General features: G+C 43.7%; 1 protein-coding gene across 1 annotated transcript in view; it reads right to left on the reverse strand.

Moving 5' to 3' along the window:
• arb2a (ARB2 cotranscriptional regulator A) overlaps window positions 1-18,090 on the reverse strand; it is a 149,508-nt gene that overhangs the window by 94,953 nt on the left and 36,465 nt on the right. The gene's annotated exons all lie outside the window — the stretch shown is intronic.

An 18,090-nucleotide genomic window follows, 5' to 3' on the forward strand; every position in this document is an offset into this window, starting at 1 on the left:
ATGTAGTGAGTAGGGCTTTGGGCACAGGGAAAAGGACAGCACTTGACAGGTACAAAGCATGGCTGATAGCGGTCACGGGTGCATGCAGTGAGGAAAGTGAATGGTATGGTTGCGTGAATTTGAGGTTGTATGTGTGGCTGTTTGCTGAATAGGAGCATATAAATGCTCTTCTTCACATTGCACTTGTATTTTAGTGCATTTATGTATCCGTGCGCATGTATCTTACATCTCAAGAATCAGCTTATAGTCTATAGGTGTCCATTATATTGGATTTCGGGCAGCTTACTTTATTAGTTTTCATGTCGGTGGGCTGTTAAGATCAGGGCAAACGGCGCTCCCTTTTCTCAACAGCCTTCGCTCAACTTCCTTGTTTCAGCAATACGCAGCTCCCGATTCGCTACTCAGGCTTGACTGACAAGGGGGAAAGGGTCACCCAGCATGGCATACCCAATAAGAGGAGGAGGAGGGGAGGGATGTCTGCAGGCTACAGTCGGGTTTGAGATTTGAACGAGGCACAATGGCTGACCGAGAAGAAAGGGCTAAGTTGGAAAATAAGCAAGAGCAATGCGTTGGGCGTCGCAATTTGTTTGCATTCCAGTTACTAGTGGCTGATGCGACATCACATACAAGTAAAAAACAGCTTACAGGAGGGAGGAAGACACAGACTGTTCCTCAATAAAAAGGTATAAAGGAGCTGAGAGGGAAGGTAAATACTGTAATAACAAGTACACTCTAGCTCTCCCTCTCTGTCAGGGCCACCCTGCTCTGTGTGACCTTGTCTGTCTCCGTCTCTACGTGAGCTTTTTTCTGCATGCAGGGCCCCTTTATCCATCTGATCCCCCTCTTTTCTCTCTCTTTTTTCCCACTCCCCCTCTCCCTGAGGCCGAGATACCACACAGATCGCACAGTAATGTCAGATTAAGTCACGGTGCCCCCTTTCTCATTTTAACACAACACCAGTCGGAGACACCCCATACCCACCAAACACACAGCTATGTTTCTCTGAGAGCATAAGGGTGGGAGAGTACTTACTGTACCACCGGGGCTATGAAAAGACTTGTGGATCTTAGGGGTGATGTGAGAGGGGATGAGACGGGATTGTCATCAGCCTGTCAACACAAAATCCATCATCCTCTTGATAACTAGCAATACCCAGGGGGCCAAGCAAGTACTTTCAGAGAAGAGCCTAAATGTTGCTAAATATTATTATCTTACAGTTTGTTTTAAAAGGTTGATAAAGAAAAATAAGATAACAGGCTAAAATGACAGCATAGGTTAAGACATGGTTCACTTAAATTAAGTAGCATAAACCGCAATACATACATACGAGACACATGTGCTCAACTTGCATCTTTTTGTTATCCTCTGCTTAACCCCACATCCCTGTATGTTTAAGCAATCAGCTGAACAGCCAACACAAATGTTTACATGGGAAAAGTAAGACAAACTGGAGCTTCATCTCCCTATCTGCCCTCCGAGTTAATTTTAAACAAATCGCCCACTGCATGGGTTTCTCCTTTAATAAAGAGTACACATTTAATTAAGTTTCTCTAAATTCGACTTTTCACTTCAAGTTCAAAGACTGTATTCGGTGTTTGCTTCCACTAATGTAGTCGTACACTAATTTGGTCAAAGTAAATAAGACTCTGTGGTAATGATTGTCTTTTTCTTGATCTTAATGAGCACAAATAGTTTAGGTCAGAATAAGAGGCTAACCTTTTGAGCTAGTCAAGTAGTTGTGTCTGTAATAAGCAGCAGCATTTTTAACCTTGGCATGGATGTTTGGGCTCATTTGGATATTGTTTATATGTGGAGCTGAATATTTATAAATTAGTTCAAAGTGGAGCAGTGGGGTGGAGGAAGTGAAGAGAATAGCACAGCTTCTGATCCCTGATGCCTCAGCTTCTTTTCATGCTCACATTTACATTTCTTTCTCTCTGTTTCACTTTCTATTTCTTTCTTCCTGTCTAGCTCCTCCCGACCTGTCTATTTTCAGCGCCTTGGTGAAAGGATAGACATAAAGACACTCACACAGACACTGTTGAGTAACTCAATGCCAAAGCCAGTTTATGTGTCAATTATTTAACATGCTCGACGTCTGTGAATCTGCAAATCTGTTCAGCCACTATCCATGCTCAATGGTTGATCAAGCATCCGAGTGTCTGGACAGACACTGACACATAAACACACACACAAGTACACACAGAGTTCGGAGGCCTGCTTCATCTGCTCGCAGCACGACACACACAGAGGGAGGTGCAGGGTTGGGGGTGGGGGTTGCTAGATTGTGGGTGGATGTAGCATTAATCACCGTCCAGGTGGAAATTGTCAGAGCTATTGATTGTGCAAGTAAATGTTACACAAGTCATTTGTCAATTTTTTTCTTTTTTTTTTACAGAAGACCAGCGTGCCATTCGCAAAGATGCCACTGTGAATGTAAACTCAGCAACAGTGATATTTTAGAGCTGTCTCACCATATGTGTAATCAGCCACTTAGCAGACATCCAAATAGCTGAATGTTTCTGAAAGTTTGATTATATCTTTTTATATTGAAATCTTTTAACAATGAGACAAACTTAAAAAAAATCAAAAACCGTTATTACTGGAGAGCCACATACACAGCAAAGGAGTAAGCAGGAAGAGGCCTCACAGAGGGAAAGCTATGGGGAAATAAATACAGGAGGCTTATTCTGACGCCGTTAGCATTTTGATTTATATATTCTATATTGTCTCCCCTAAGCATACACATGTATTTTTAATGAGGGCACAGAGAGATATAGATCATGGAATGATAGGTGCCTCCCTGCCCTCCTGCCTAACTATTTAATGTATAAATCAGGGAGAGAGGTGAACAGAGAGGGGGAGGCAGAGAAGCTACAAAAAGAGGGAAGACAGGAGGAGTGGAGGCATCCCAGGAGCAAGTCTATCCTGGCCACTAATAACTGCGCACGGAAGGAAGGAAGACAGACAAAGCCGGAGTTCAATGGGCCTAGGAAGGAAGGAATACGATGGTAAATGAAGATGATGATTATAATGATGATGGTTATAAAGAAGTATTTGGCTGCTATTCAAAATCTCATTTCTGACCTCTGCAATAACAGTGAAATATCCATCTCTGATGATCATGATAACAAAGACACTAAATGACACCAAAAAGTGAGTGTGCCTTTCAGTTCTGTAGTAAAGAAATTTCACCACCATGTGAGTTCTTAAAGAGCGCTGTGGGTGAATGTTTCGACTTCACCATCTGGACAGGTAGTTAGTGCGTTAGCACACATGAACACACACATGGTGGGTGCGAGACGCATGGCCATATGTACAGACTGAGCCAGCCGGGGTCAATGGCAGGACACATCTAAACATTGTAGACGCATGAACATATGTATTCATGCATTTGTATGTACAGACCTAGGCACATACCCATCACCATGGTAAAATAATACACAAGCACATGTGTGTATGCCACGGTAAATTACAAAGAAAAAAAATACATCTGTCTGCTAAAATAGAAATAACGCCCCATTATAATTTAATAGATTATGTTTTAATAGTTAATAATTGCTGTGTAACGTGCCATTTCATGTACATTTTTGCAGATAAGGACATAATAGACAGTATTTTTAGTTCCAAATTCAGGTTTTCACTGCTCAGTTGTACTGAAAAGATGTGTAGATGCGCTAGGTGTCATCTACCAGTAAATGGCACTGTGTTGGTGAATAATGAGACAACGCTGTTGCGCCCAGGGTATTAATCTTACTGAACATCACAGGACCACTATGACCTCCATGGGTCAGGGGTCAAAGAGGAATCCCTTCACCCCTGCCCTGTTATTGTGACCTAGGAGGGAGAGCCACAGAGAGAACTGGTGGTCCTGTCGACGTTGCTGACTGTTGCTATGTGAGGTGTGTGTGTGTGATATTTCATGTTAAGTGTGACCTTTCATGAAATGAAATTTGCTATCTTAAATGAGTAAAATATTCATTTCTATCTGCTGTGGTATTGTACACTATGAGAGTGTAACGGGCTACAATCATGCGACCACAGTATTGGCACACAGACACACAACCACAATGACACACACACACACACACTCCAACAGTCCAAGACTCTGACCTCTCTCTAAGTGGAGCTGCACCACAGGTCCATGAGTCAGGGGAGGTCACCACAGCCAATCACAAGCTGTGTTTGAAGTGTGAAGGGTAAACACTATGGCTACTCTGTCCTGCCATTTACTCTGCTTATTTTCACAGGATGTAACCTACAAAAGAGGTGGTGGAGAATATAGTGTATCTGTGTGTGTGTGTGTGTGTGTGTGTGTGTGTGTGTGTGTGTGTGTGTGTGTGTGTGTGTGTGTGTGCGTGTATACATGTATGTCTGTGTGTTCCAGCACATTTTCCATAGTGTCATTACCACATGGCTGGGTTTATGCTTCACAGCACACACGGAGCTACGCATGTATGTTGGAATCCCCTTCATCCTCTCACCATAAGGCCAAATACACGTGGAGAAATTCATGCTGTGGCAACTAAGGAAACCATGCATGGAGCAATAGACATTTTCTTATTAACCCAATGTAGCCTTCAAAAACGGTTGAAGGCAATTTACCATGGAAAGCGGCTGTAAAACACATCCTCTCGCTCTTCAGCTCTGTCTCATTCACAGAACCCAATCCCCTCAACCCCTCCGCCACCACAATCCTCACTAGAAGCTCTTTCAAATCTACTACTTTTTTTTAAGACCACCTGTTGTCTATTATTTTTACATACTGCTTTTCTCATAAATCATAACACTCGGTAATTAATCAAGCTGTCAAAACAGGGACCGGAGGTCACCTGGAGGGGTCGGAGGTGGTTGCAGGGCCGATGGAGGTCAGGGTCACACCGCATTCCTCATTATCAAGTTGGGATGGTAGAGGGGCCGGGCAAACAAAAGCGAAAGCAGATGGAGGGGTGGGGGGGCCGGGGGGGCAAGAGAGACAGAGAGAGAGGGAGAAGGAGAAATTGACAAAGAAAAGTGAAAGAAGCTGTCAGCTGCCTACAGACAGGGGAGGCAATTCTGAGAAGGGAGACGTCACATAAAGAGGTGGAAAAAAGGGAAGAGAAAAAAGAGAGAGGCATGAAATAAGAACAAAAGAAATCTACAAGATGTTTCTACTGTATAGACCTGAAATTGGCTGCAGAGAGGAGAAAGAGAATGGAAGGAGGTTGGGTGGTGTGGCTTCTTCGATGGGAAAATAGGGAATCAGCTGTGGAAGTATGATTGTTATCTGGTTCTCTCTCCTAGTGTGTGTGTGTGTGTGTGTGTGTGTGTGTGTGTGAGTGTGTGTGGATGTGGGTGATGAGGCAGACTGATATCTGTCTCAGAGGAGTGTGTATCGGTGTCTCAGTGGGTTGAGAGCCAGTTCAGAGACAGGACCACGGGCCTGGAGCGGCATGTCACCGACTCCACAATACACACTGCTGATTAGATCACACTGATTAGACTAGCACACACACACACACACACACACACACACACACACACACACACACACACACACACACACACACACACACACACACACACGAATAAATGCTCACAGACAGACGAAGAAGCTGAATGAATGTGCTGTCTCAAATCTTTTCTTTGGCCATCAATGGGAAAGTTGTCTTATTTGGGAAATTAGAGACAGAAAATGAAAATATGAACACTATCATATTAGGTTAATACGAGGTCCAAATGTTATTCCTAGTTCAATTAGTAATATGAAGTATGGCATGTGTTGCAAAATGTGTTGACAATCAAGTAAAGTGAATTATCTCATTATGTTGAGTGTGAATATGTTATGTGAAGTTATGAGTGCACCATCAACAAGATGAAAAAAGGAAGAAAAATGCTCAACAGGGGGATGAAAAACTGGGACAGACGACTGGAGTGACGGAGAAAGGAAAAGATAAAAAAAAGAACAATTTAAAAAGTGCAAATGCCGCGGAACTCCTCGTGCTATGTTCGCGTCCCCCCTCCCCTGCGTGGAGCATGAATTCTCAGGCGTGGCTCGCTCTATCAAAAACATCACTCTTGAATGAGGCGCCGACCATTGCGCAAAATTAGCTGTCACCCTTTCCTCAAAATCTTTGTTAATCTTGTTTCCAGTGTTTGCGGATTTATCAGCACATGCATCAATGTCAGCTCCTTGGTTACTGAGCCGCACTACTTGGGAGAAGATATAATTAAAAATGTTTGGGGCGTGGGGGGTGGGAGGGGAGGGCTGCTGAGGAGCGGGAGTGCTAAGAAAGACGGGCGAGGGGGGGGTGTCTGGGAGGAGGAAGGTGAAGTCTTCCTCTCGTCTCGTAGTTTCCCCTGGGAGCCTGTGGAACACAGAGCCAGTGATAACAGACAAACGGGCTGGGCCGCGCCTCTCTTCCTCTGCCTCTCTTGCTCACTCTCCGGTATCATTCGGGTCAGTGTGTGCTGCTATCTCTTTAATGACGCTAGCTCCGCTGATCTGGCCGTGGTCGGGAAACTGGTCTCATTGTTAACAGCCGCTTGACACGGAGGAAAACAACAGCCAAATGCATCCATCTAGTGATATTACTGCCTTATCAACAATTTGATGCACAACTAACCTATCCAGAGGGTTTCACACATGGGTGTCATGGCTGGGGTGGGGGGGGGCAAGCAGAAAGACAATCATTCAGTACACGACATACATGGACGTCATTTTGGAAAAAGGCCACTGTGAGTAAATTAAAAACTCCATTAATGACAAACCCACACAACCGAAATCCATGATTATTTACAGATCTGTTTGCATGTTTACTGACTTAAACTACACTTTGACATCTGCAGGCACGGTGATGAATGACGCCACCACAGCTTGATCTTTGATACGTTTCCAGCACATTTCTCATTATCATGTGGCTTTTCAAAAACCATCACTTGCCCATCCAGCTTGCGTCAAGGGAAAAGGGACATCATGCATTAGAAATTCAACGTCCAAGTCTCCCCTGCTAACTCACAGATACAAACATACACCCGGCACACATATAGACATTCATACAAACCACTCACACACACACCCCCCTCTGGGAGTGCGGTCGCGATGCCGAGACATCCCGGAGAGCCGTGCCACAGTACCAGCAGGTTTCAGAGCTGTGTGGACAGAACTCTGGCCACAGACATGACAGCTCGGGAGACAGCTCGGGGGGATGACAGACACATGTTTAAAACATAGCGCATAAATGCAAACCCCTTATGAAATGACACCTACCAAAGTGGCCCTCTGTCTTTCTCCCAAAAGATTGGGGTGTCAAAGAATGCGACAACTGTGCGCCCTTGTGCGTGAATATCTATTACAGAAATTGTAAAAAAAAAAAAAAAGAACACAGGACAAACTGTGTGTTTGAATCTACTGTGGCCACATATGGGTGTTCACATCTTAGCTTGCATGTGGCCATGCGAGCAGGAGGGGGTTAGATGATAATTAAGTACAGGATTTTCAGAGAGGTATCTAATTTTGCAAATTTTTCCCACATCATGGTGAGGGCTGCCATGATTTTCCAGACCAAAGTTCACAGGTCTTGGAGACAACAATATGGCTGTCCCATGACAGAGGCCTTTCTCTGCCATGGGGATGGAGGGCGAACAGTAAGGTGGCCCAAGCCTTAACCTCTCACCATTCCTGATACAACATGTCAGCACTGAGAGCCGAGCTTTTTATCCATGCTCACATATTCTCTTCTTCTCTCCTCCTCCGGCTCTTCTTCCTCCCTCCTTTTCTCCTCCATCCAGACCTTTAAGTGCGGTCTGGCAGGTTTGGCTGGGAGGTCGCGTATTCCCCCTCTTCATTAGTGAGAAAATGGACTCTGGTAAACGCTTGTTAAAGCCCTTACCTACACTCCCCCAGTTAATGGGAGTGATCCATTTGTGTCCGTTTCTGCCTGACAAGGCTTTACTGGAAGATTAATAGTGCGGTGTCAGGCCACGGCCACCCTCTGTCCCGTTCTCATTTCCTTTCTTCTGGGACGCACACATGCAATAATGGAGCCCCGTCTTTTGTTGTAACACCATGATTAGCCAGGGAGAAAAAGGCACAGGAATGAAAGAATGAGAGAAATGGAGGAGAGAAGGGGAAAACAAAAGGAATAGGAGAAAAAACTCTTTCCTTCATGACGTGTTACAAGTGTAGGTTTTAAGGTTGTGAATTATAGGCACTTGACAACGGCAGAGTGATATTATTAATTAATCTCCATGTGAGGTGAAGAGAGATATAATGAATCACTTATGGATATTTCCACTGTTTTAAAGGCTGGTTCGATCGTAGTATAATCCAGAGAGAGGTCTTAGAAAGAGCTGACGATGGAATGTATGACAGAAAAAGAGACAGAAAGAGACAGAGAAAGGGAACACCATGGGAGAAATAGTAGAGACAGAAAAAAGACATGGAGAGAGTACGAGAAAGGAGTGGGGAGAAGTCCTTAAAGGGCCACCCAGGGTTTCGTCTATCACCCAGGCCCCCCAGCCATCCCTCTTCCTTTCGGGGATGACACTGTCAAGTGTTCTGTCCCTTCACTGGGTGAACAGGATAAACGCTCTTAATAATTACACGGACATTCCCGGGAAGTCTGTCCTGTCCAGGAAGAGCAATTCTTCAGACGAGAATCCCATGAGGTAACAGGCCTGGAAATGTGCCATATAAATGTAGAATTAAAATCTAGACAGAATACTTTATTTTGTTTTGGGGGGGGTTTCTGTCTATTTTATCTCTCTGGGTCTTTTCTCTCTGGTGATTTCTCTGATGGGCAGACCAACAATCTGCTAAACACACAAACAGACACAGACAGGCGACCTGCATCGCAACCCCCTCCTCACTACATCACAGTTGGTGCCAACGGAGAGCAGGGTGTTTCTCAAAGGAGAGTATGGGGGATTGGGGCTGGTGGTGTCTCATTAAATTCTTGGGATTGTCTAATTGTCTTTCGTGGACCTCCGAGAGACTAGTACATTATACTCATTGCAATTAACTAAACAAAAGAGCCGAACCGCCCAAGCACTGGGGACAAGGCTGGCTAGGGGGAGCAAGCCGTCCAGCCGGGACCAGGACAACAAAACACAAACACACACACCAGAAGAGAGTGCAGAGAAACACTAAAGAACAAGAGAAAAGATATGAAGGAGAGCAAAAAAATGAAGGGGGAATAAAAGGGGAGGGGAATGAGTGAGGACTCAGACAGATCTTGGGATTGGCCAGATGTCAGAGTCGGGTGGGAGGTCGGGGTGAGACGGGTTGAGGCGAAAGAGGAGGAGGGTGTCTGTGCTCATTTGAGACGCACCTTTGTGCTGGACCTGTCTTGTTTACTGCACTACAGCTTAGCAGTGCGAGGGTCCTATTCAGGGTCCAGGCCTTTCAGAAGGTACTGAAGGAGCCCTTAAGCCCACTTAACTACCATTTTCACACACTCTGCCTGCTCTCCTCTTTGTCCTTGCCTCCATTACATCAAACGCAGGAACAAAGGCGGGGAACAGAAACTGGGGCTGGCAGAATGGCGCCCATCACAAATATTAATTTGAAAAGGTGTTGGAGAGTAGAATCTACTTTTATGCACAAGGACAACTTGGGATTTTTTTCTCTACCTTGTCAGGGGGCTCTTTGGGGGCCGCAATGAGCTTGGTTTTCAGGCTAAAGGGGAGGCTGAGGACTTGCAGCACAATTATCCAAGAATAAGGGGCTTGAGACGTGGCACACTGCTGAAGACTGAGCACACACAAGCACAGACACATGCACTCGCACTGCCCATTAAATAAGCTCCAAACATCAGGCCTCATTCACTTGCCAGAGCTATTAGGCAGAGCAACAAACTCAAAGACACACACACACGTGAAGAAAGAGCCTATGTGACTGCAGCGGTTAGCATACAAAAACCGAGAAGCAACCTGCTACTCTTCTCCAGAAAAAAAAAAATATACGTATATACACACACACGCACGCACACACACACACACACACACACACACACACACACACACACACACACACAATGTAAAGATACAAGCCATTACAAAAGCCTACATTAATAAAAAAAAGGTGGAGTAAGAAAAACAAAAACAAAATGACATAAATTGAGATGTTTCAAACTGTGCTTTCATTCAGACACACTTGATTGAAGCATATTTGCTGGCAAGTAAATGGGTTTGTAAAACTGACCTTGAATTGACTGAAGGAAAGATAATTGTCTGAACTAGAGGTAATCCACAGTCCACCGCTCTTATTGCTATTAGCTCACAAGCTGCACACACACATTTACACACATTCACACAGGTGCAAGGCGCATGCGGTTTTTTCATGGAATGCTGTTTTAGTCAGATCACATGAGAAAGTGAGGTGAAAAGTTTATGCTGCGATTACCCATCAGAAAAAAAAAGTGCGCATGCCTCTTTCTGACGTCCTAACACACACACATGCACACACACACACACACACACACACACACACACACACACACACACACACACACACACACACACACACACACACACACACACACACAAGCACGCACGCCCACTTTTAACACACACTTCACCAGTTCAGGCAGTCATGGCCAGGGTAGTGTGATATGTTGAAAAGCCCATCCTGTGTGTATAGATGGTGTGTCGCTCTAATCTGCAGGATACAAGAGCTGCAGTCTCGCCCCCACCTCCATCTCAGTCTGCCCACACTCCAGGTCTCGTTGCTGGTCAAACCAAACCCTGGCCTTCCCCTGCTCTGGCTCTCAGCAGGCTGGCTCTCACCCAGATACTCTGGCTGACCCTGCAAACATGTGGTCAACTTGGGCACGGCAGACCCTCAACTCTCTCAGGTGTGGGGTGGGAATGAAGAGATGGAAAAACAGAAGGAGAGGGATGAGGAGAAGCACGACACGGGGCTCAACACTTAACTTTTATTCAAGAAAATAGATTTTTGCTGTAAAAACATTAATGCAAGTAAGAAATAAACAAGCTGCAAAACCTCCTCCTGCCACATTGAGTTCAAATACGTATATAACTGTCTGCTTGGTAACACAGTGGAGGGTAGGAAGCTGCTGTGTGTGTTCATGCATATGTGCTTACAATCACCAGCATGTGTGCAAACCCAGGACCTGTTCAGTCACCTACATAGGTACTCCTGAGAGGGAGGGAATACAGTAGGGGGAGAGCCCATTTTGATCTTTGACAGAGCTGTCACCGCCAGAATCAAACCCCAGCTCAGTGGGGCGGCGGGCAGGCAAGGCAAAGCCACTTGATGGGGGGAGGGACACTCCATTCACCCTCGCACCGCCCCCCTCCAAAAATCATACACACTTGCAATTACTCATAATCTGCTTTTGATGCAGGCCTACGTTGGGTTTGCTAAAAGTACCAGGGTGAGAAAGTGCAAGAGAGTGAGAGAAATTAAAAGACGGACAGGACAGCCAGTTTTACTTTGTGTTATTTTCATCTACCACACACTGAGGCTTAAACATTTCATACCACTGCTTTTCTCCCAAAGCTCAAGGAAAATAAGGAAGAAATAAAGACAGCGTGGATAGGGAAATCTCTGTCGAATCCACTACTCTTTAGAGAATGAGAGAACGGGATTGAAGCAAATAATGTGTAAAGAAGAGTAAAGAATAAAAAAGGAATAAAAAGGATGAGCTTTTGTTTTCTTTCTCATTCAGCTGCAGGATGGATAAATGTCTTTGGAAAGGAACCCTGACCTGTTGATAGATAGATAGAAATTTTAACAGATTTTCTTTTTACTGTATTGTGCAATGTTGTGCTCTAGAAATAATTAGTAAAGAAAAACATTCATTTCTAAACTGCCTTAGATACAATAACCTGATAGCCAGATACAATATATATTTGAAGTGTTTTGGTGGCATATCAAAAAGGCATACAAAAGAAACACATATTCAGCACTGTGGAAAAAATGATATACAATGGCAAGCTACTCAGTAAGTTTACTCTAAGTAGTATTGAACAATTTTCAGAATGACACAGCAAACAGTTGGCTAGTAATCCTCTCTTTTGCTGCAGACTCACAATACAGGGATTCTCTGAGTGCTCGCCACAGTACGTTGCTTAACAAAAGAAAAGAGGAGGGAAATATGGATGGTTAGGAAAGGAAGGACTAGATAGGTCCAGACAGAAAGTAAAATCAGAAACCATCAGACTGTTATTATTTTTGAGAATTAACAATAACATCCAACAGTGAATATAAACCCATTCCTGCCCAGTCAGCATCCATTGACAAGTTTTTGTGATATGTCATAAAGTCAATAAACAAACAGAACGAAAGAAAGATTCATGTGTAAATTGTAAAGTTCAAGAGTAAGTGCTGACAAACTAAGGAGACTACAGGCAGGTTTAACTGCTGCTGAAAATCACTACTTCTTTCAGAGTAAATGCTGCATAGCTTCAGGACAATAAAAGGTAGATGGGAAAGGAGGGAGAGCAGGTTGTGTGTGTGTGTGTGTGTGTGTGTGTGTGTTTGTGTGTCAGATGCAGGTTATAGAAGAAGAGGATGGAAAAGGAGGAGAAGAGAGTCTGCGAGTTGAGGACAACACCACAGCAGCGCGTCTCCGGGGAAGAGTGGTGGGTGTTTCGATGACAAAGCCGTCTATTTCCATAGGCTCTCTGTGCCTGATCTCCTTCTAGTCCCTCAGAGCCACGGCCTTGATCTGGGCAAATAGTGAGTGTGTGTGTGTGTGTGTGTGTGTGTGTGTGTGTGTGTCTGCATTTATCTGTTCACATCATTTCTAAGTTGATGGTACTGAGTCACAGCTGGTATGCAGCGCTACAATTTCTCATCCATCCGCTCTTTTATAGACCCTATATCGGACACAGAGGAATGAATAGCCACGTCTACGCTAACAAGTGCTAACATCACTGCGTTTTAGCATTTAAGCAGGGAGTAGCTGCAGGGGGAGATGAGGGACGTGTCCGTAGAAACGGAGAGATAGCCTGGAGGGAGATTGAGAGTAGGAATGTAACAAAAGATGAATGATGAAAACAGTGTGATAGTGGTATGAAGGTAGAAATTCAGTTCAATCCATGACTTTATATGATAATATGAAAATGTGCAAATCTAGATTGGGGAGATTGGGAGATGGATATACATGCATATACTGTATATGTATATATTATGATATAACTCTTTATACATGCTTTATTCATCAGCAGTCACATACACACAAATCATATGATTGATAGATAGACAGATAGACAGATAGATAGACAGATAAACAGATAGACAGATAGACAGATAGATAGACAGATAGACAGATAGACAGATAGATAGATAGATAGATAGATAGATAGATAGATAGATAGATAGATAGATAGATAGATAGATAGATAGATAGTAGATAAACAGGGCCCAATTAAGTCAGAGGGAGAGGGGGGAGCAAAGAGAAGAGAGGGAGAGAGAGTGTTGATCTAGCCTGACAGTATACTGCCACCCATCTGTCTGATCTGGTACAACAGTCCCTGCTCTTCACACATCTGTCCTAGGATCTGTCGCTCAAGTTACATATTATTCAGAAAAACACAACCATAAGAAAAGCAAGATCTGAGGCAGGGAAATGATAAAAGCCCTAAAGAGATTACATGCAGACAGTGACAGTTTTAGAGAGAGAAGGATAGAGAGATATAGAGAGGAAAAAAGAGGAAAATCATGTCTGTTCCACAAAGCCTGTTGTATCAAAAGGCAGCATAGAAGCCTGGAGCAAACGTCTGCTCACCTGCCAGCCTTGCCTGACCGAATCTCTCTCTCTCTCTCTGTCGCCCACATTACACACATGAAAACAACCAAATGCACACAAAAGCAAATGATAATTTTTCATTTAATTAACATCAAACCAACAATTTCATAACGTGCATTCATCTAAGAAGATAAAAAAAGTTCTCTAAATTCCACCGCCCCAACTCCCCCTCTCGTCGATATCAGCATCAATCCGGTTTAGGAATTCCCCGGCTGGGGAACGGGGATGGCTGCTGGGCTGGGCTATCACCAGCCTTGGTTCATACTCAGGTTCCAGTTCATCCATAGTTCACGCATACTCTCATCTTTTTGAAGCAGCATCCCATCAGCTCAGGATCATGATTATTCAGGACAGAGAAGAGAAGCGTGGCGTGCCATCAATATAACATCTGCCCTTCTCCCTCCCTCCCTGTCTCTCTTTTCCTTTTACACACACACAAAACTCCCGTAGAGAGTTAGCGCCGCAGCATTTAAACCCATGTTCTGACCCTATGTGTAGATCCATGCCAAGTAATCATTCGCCTTTCGCTCTCATGTTGTGACGCCTCCCCGGCTACAAAAAAGCACACTGCCCTAAGCTGTGAACCTTTAACCATCCAATTTGACTAACTTTGAGGATTGTGCTGCAAAGTAAAGCATGCATATTTAAATTTGCCACATCTGTAGAAGTACTTTGTGTATTATTAATTCCTGGCCATAAAACAGACAAATGTGAGGCATCTATGGAATACTGGAAGGCGTTTACTATGGATTAATCAGGGTTAATCAGGTTGGTGCACTCTCTCTCACACACACACAGATAGTCGAGCAAGTGGAGTTTACATTGCATTGCATTTTAGCAGCTATCTGACAGACTTATACAATATTTATGACGACCACTAAATCAGTGCAGAAATCACAACACTCTCTGTTTGACTTATTCTAGTTTAAAAACGTGTCCTACTGACAAAGCACACAGCATTGCCCCCTATGATAATAGTTAGAAAATAATTATCACATAACTTCAAGTTGTATAAATTGTCTTTAAGTTTTATCAATTGGCATATGATCAACTAATTAGTGAGAGGTGAGACTACCAGAGGAAAAGAAAAGGAGAATGTCAAAAAAGGGCATCTGAGGTCCTTTAAAGAGGGGAATGATGAACATCGCAGTCTTCCACGCACAGCATAAGGAGGACAGGATTTTTTTTCCTGAATGTTGTGACTCAGATTCCCCACCAGCGGACCAGCTTGCTTTTCCTGCACTGCCACCCACTGCCAACATATGCCACTTCCATACACAAGTAAAAGCACAAGGAACTTCGCACAAACTACACACATGCACGCACGCAGACAGACACAAGCACATATGTGCATTCATACATGTGCTAACACACCCATCCCTCTAATAAACCCACACCCACCCTGTTTGTGCACACACACACACAAACTTTGTGCCTCTCATCTGGCCTCCTCCTCTCCTTGTCTTTATTTTAATCTGCAGGAGAGGAGTTCACCAAGAAGTCAGCAGGGCATACAGGAGTTGCGCCTCCAGCGTCACACACTTGCATACAGGCACACTCGTACACACACATACACACAAGTACCCGCAAAGCTACAGGGACACACAGCAGGATGGTGCAGAATGTGAACAAAGCAAGGTGGAGGTAGGACGCATCAGCATTTTAAATTAACCAATGGTAAACAGAGAACAATTTGACATCAAGAACCCCCCTCGTGTGTTCCTGTAGCGGTGAGAAAAATAAAAGAACAAAGCATGAAAAAGTGCAGCATTCTTCTAGACTGACAGAGATGTTTGTAAAGAAAGATAAAGCAAAAAAAAGATAAAGATATTCATTAGCATTCTTATATATGTACATACATTACAACTTTAATAATATTTATTTCAAAAATACACTGGAGCGTGGCAGGGGTGAAGGATATTAGTGGTTAAAAAGAAAAGGACTGATGGAGAAATGAATAAATGAGAGAGAGAGAGAGAGAGAGAGAGAGAGAGAGAGAGAGAGAGAGAGAGAGAGAGAGAGAGATCTGTATGTAGGTTATTGCAGTCTCACTGCACCACTCCTGAATTTCAAACAAGAACCCTGGGCAGAGCAGAGAGCAGAGGAGAGAGCAGAGGAGAGGAAAGGGAGGAAAGACAGAGAGGCGGCGGGGCGAAAGAACGAGCAGCAAGCTAACACTGGAGGCTAACAGGAGGCAGGCGAGAGAAGTGGTTATTAATGAGATATCTTAACTAAAGGAGGGCAACAAAGAGAAAGAGAGGGGACGGAGGAAGAACAGAGAGAGGCATGGGCCTGGAGGAGGGAAACAGTACTGCTGGTAGAGAGCGCAAAAGGGGCTAAGGAGGTGAATGAAAGGCTAAAAGATATCTACACAAAACTGACACCTGATTTTTTCTCTCTTTAATTCATTCTTAGTTATATTCCCACAGCCAGTCGGTGTATGCTGCTGTATTTGTGAGTTACTTTGTGCAAGTATGCAACTGCACATTTTAAGCATAAATGTGTGCATCAGTACACACACTTGAATGTGTATTTGTTTATGTTTGCGTGCATCCAGGTGTTACTTTGTCTAAGTCTATGAGTGTGTGCACACTAATTTCTGCATGTGTGTTTGAGTGTTAGGCTACAGCATCTTTCTAATTGCTGGTGTATTAGAGGGCCAGCTCTTTGATCTGGGGGCTGTGCCGGGCCTCAGCACTCGCTGCGCAGGGTGGTCTCCCATCATGCTCGGCTGATCACAGACGCAGCCTCACTATTGGCTGCCTGGCAGGCCCTCCCATCAGCCTCGATGCTACACGCCTCTGACAACTTCATTAGCCCGATTCAAGTCTACTCTGCTCTACGCTGCTCTGCCAGCAACAGGAAGCTAGAGCTGGTACAACTGGCACACAACCAGAGGAGTGCAGGGAAGACTCTTGTACAAATATCAAGTAGTATGGTGAGAAAAAAGACAACACAAAGAAAAAAACACACATTTGGTTTAAGGTAACAGTTAATAAGAAGATGACATATTTTCTTTGCCCACTCTTTCTTTTCCTGATTCTCTGAAAAAAAAGGAACAAAACAAAAATCTAATTATAAAATCATAAGTTTAAAGATTCACAGAGGCTCACAGTTTTTCATGTGTTTTTGTGCTTTGTGCCCTAATGCTACATTCACTGAGGTGTACAAACCCTTTATTATCAGACTAATAATTGATGATTTTTTTTATCTGATGAATAAAGCAGAATGAACATGAGGAAGAAAGACGAATGGAATTTTAATATGCTGTCCTCTATTATATGGCTATTCTAATACATTAAAGGCATCTCTGTCTCTGTCAATCAGTCTGTCTCTCTCAGTCTTCCCTCTCTTTTGCTCTCTCTCTTTCTCACACATTTACACAGACACACGCACACACACACCTACTACACATCAGCATACATTGTGCACTGTCTGAGACCGAAATGATAATGTGAGAATATCAGTGTATAGCGCGTGGGTGTGCGTGCATTTTTGATCTTAACTAGTCCATTGCCTACATAGTTTCCATTCTCACATAATCCCTTCTCCCCTACATGTTAATTGAGCATTGAAGATGGGTTTTAGGGCCACTTCAGGTGTATGTCAATGGGTCACGTAACATTTTTGTTTATGTTGCAAAAGAACTTACAAAAAATACTAAGACGTAATTAGTTGTACGCACAGAAATAGTGCAAACTAACTCAACTCTGTTGTTTTACAGCTAAGAAGCTAAGAACTGTGTGTTTGCTTCATGCTTCATTTGTGAACATAAAGTAAATAAATTAATAAGATCTATAACCAATCTCAATCAATGGCTGACGGACTGAAGCCTCACTTATTCTTGAAATATCAAATATCGAGATGAGAGCTAATCTCTGATGCTTCAGCTTGTCACAACAAAAACTGATTGACGGTCCATATCATCAATAGCCTTTAATCATTTACAGGCGTCGCTGACACATCTAGGACAAAGCATTAATAACATCCCATTTTAAATGACAGTAGTCATAAATCTGATCCCATTAACAAATCTTTGGTTGTCTTTCATTCCATAAGTGTCCCTGCAGCTCAACAAGCCAGCCCTTCAGCTTCCAGGCCACTCAAACTCTTTTTTTTCCCCATGACACAGAGATTATAGAGTAAGCAACTATGCCCATCTCAGGACAACAGATTCTGTGTAAATCCACCTGGCCAGCTCTTTAGACTGATTTGATTTCCAGGTTGCTGAACAAGAAAGGTACTTGTAATACTGGGGTTTGGTAGCCGGTAGAGCAGGTAATCCAGGTTTACCATCGTTGTAGCTCAGTGGTAGATAGGTGAACTATTGAAC

Source organism: Enoplosus armatus, chromosome 4, assembly GCF_043641665.1.
Source record: "Enoplosus armatus isolate fEnoArm2 chromosome 4, fEnoArm2.hap1, whole genome shotgun sequence".
Lineage (NCBI taxonomy): Eukaryota > Metazoa > Chordata > Actinopteri > Centrarchiformes > Enoplosidae > Enoplosus > Enoplosus armatus.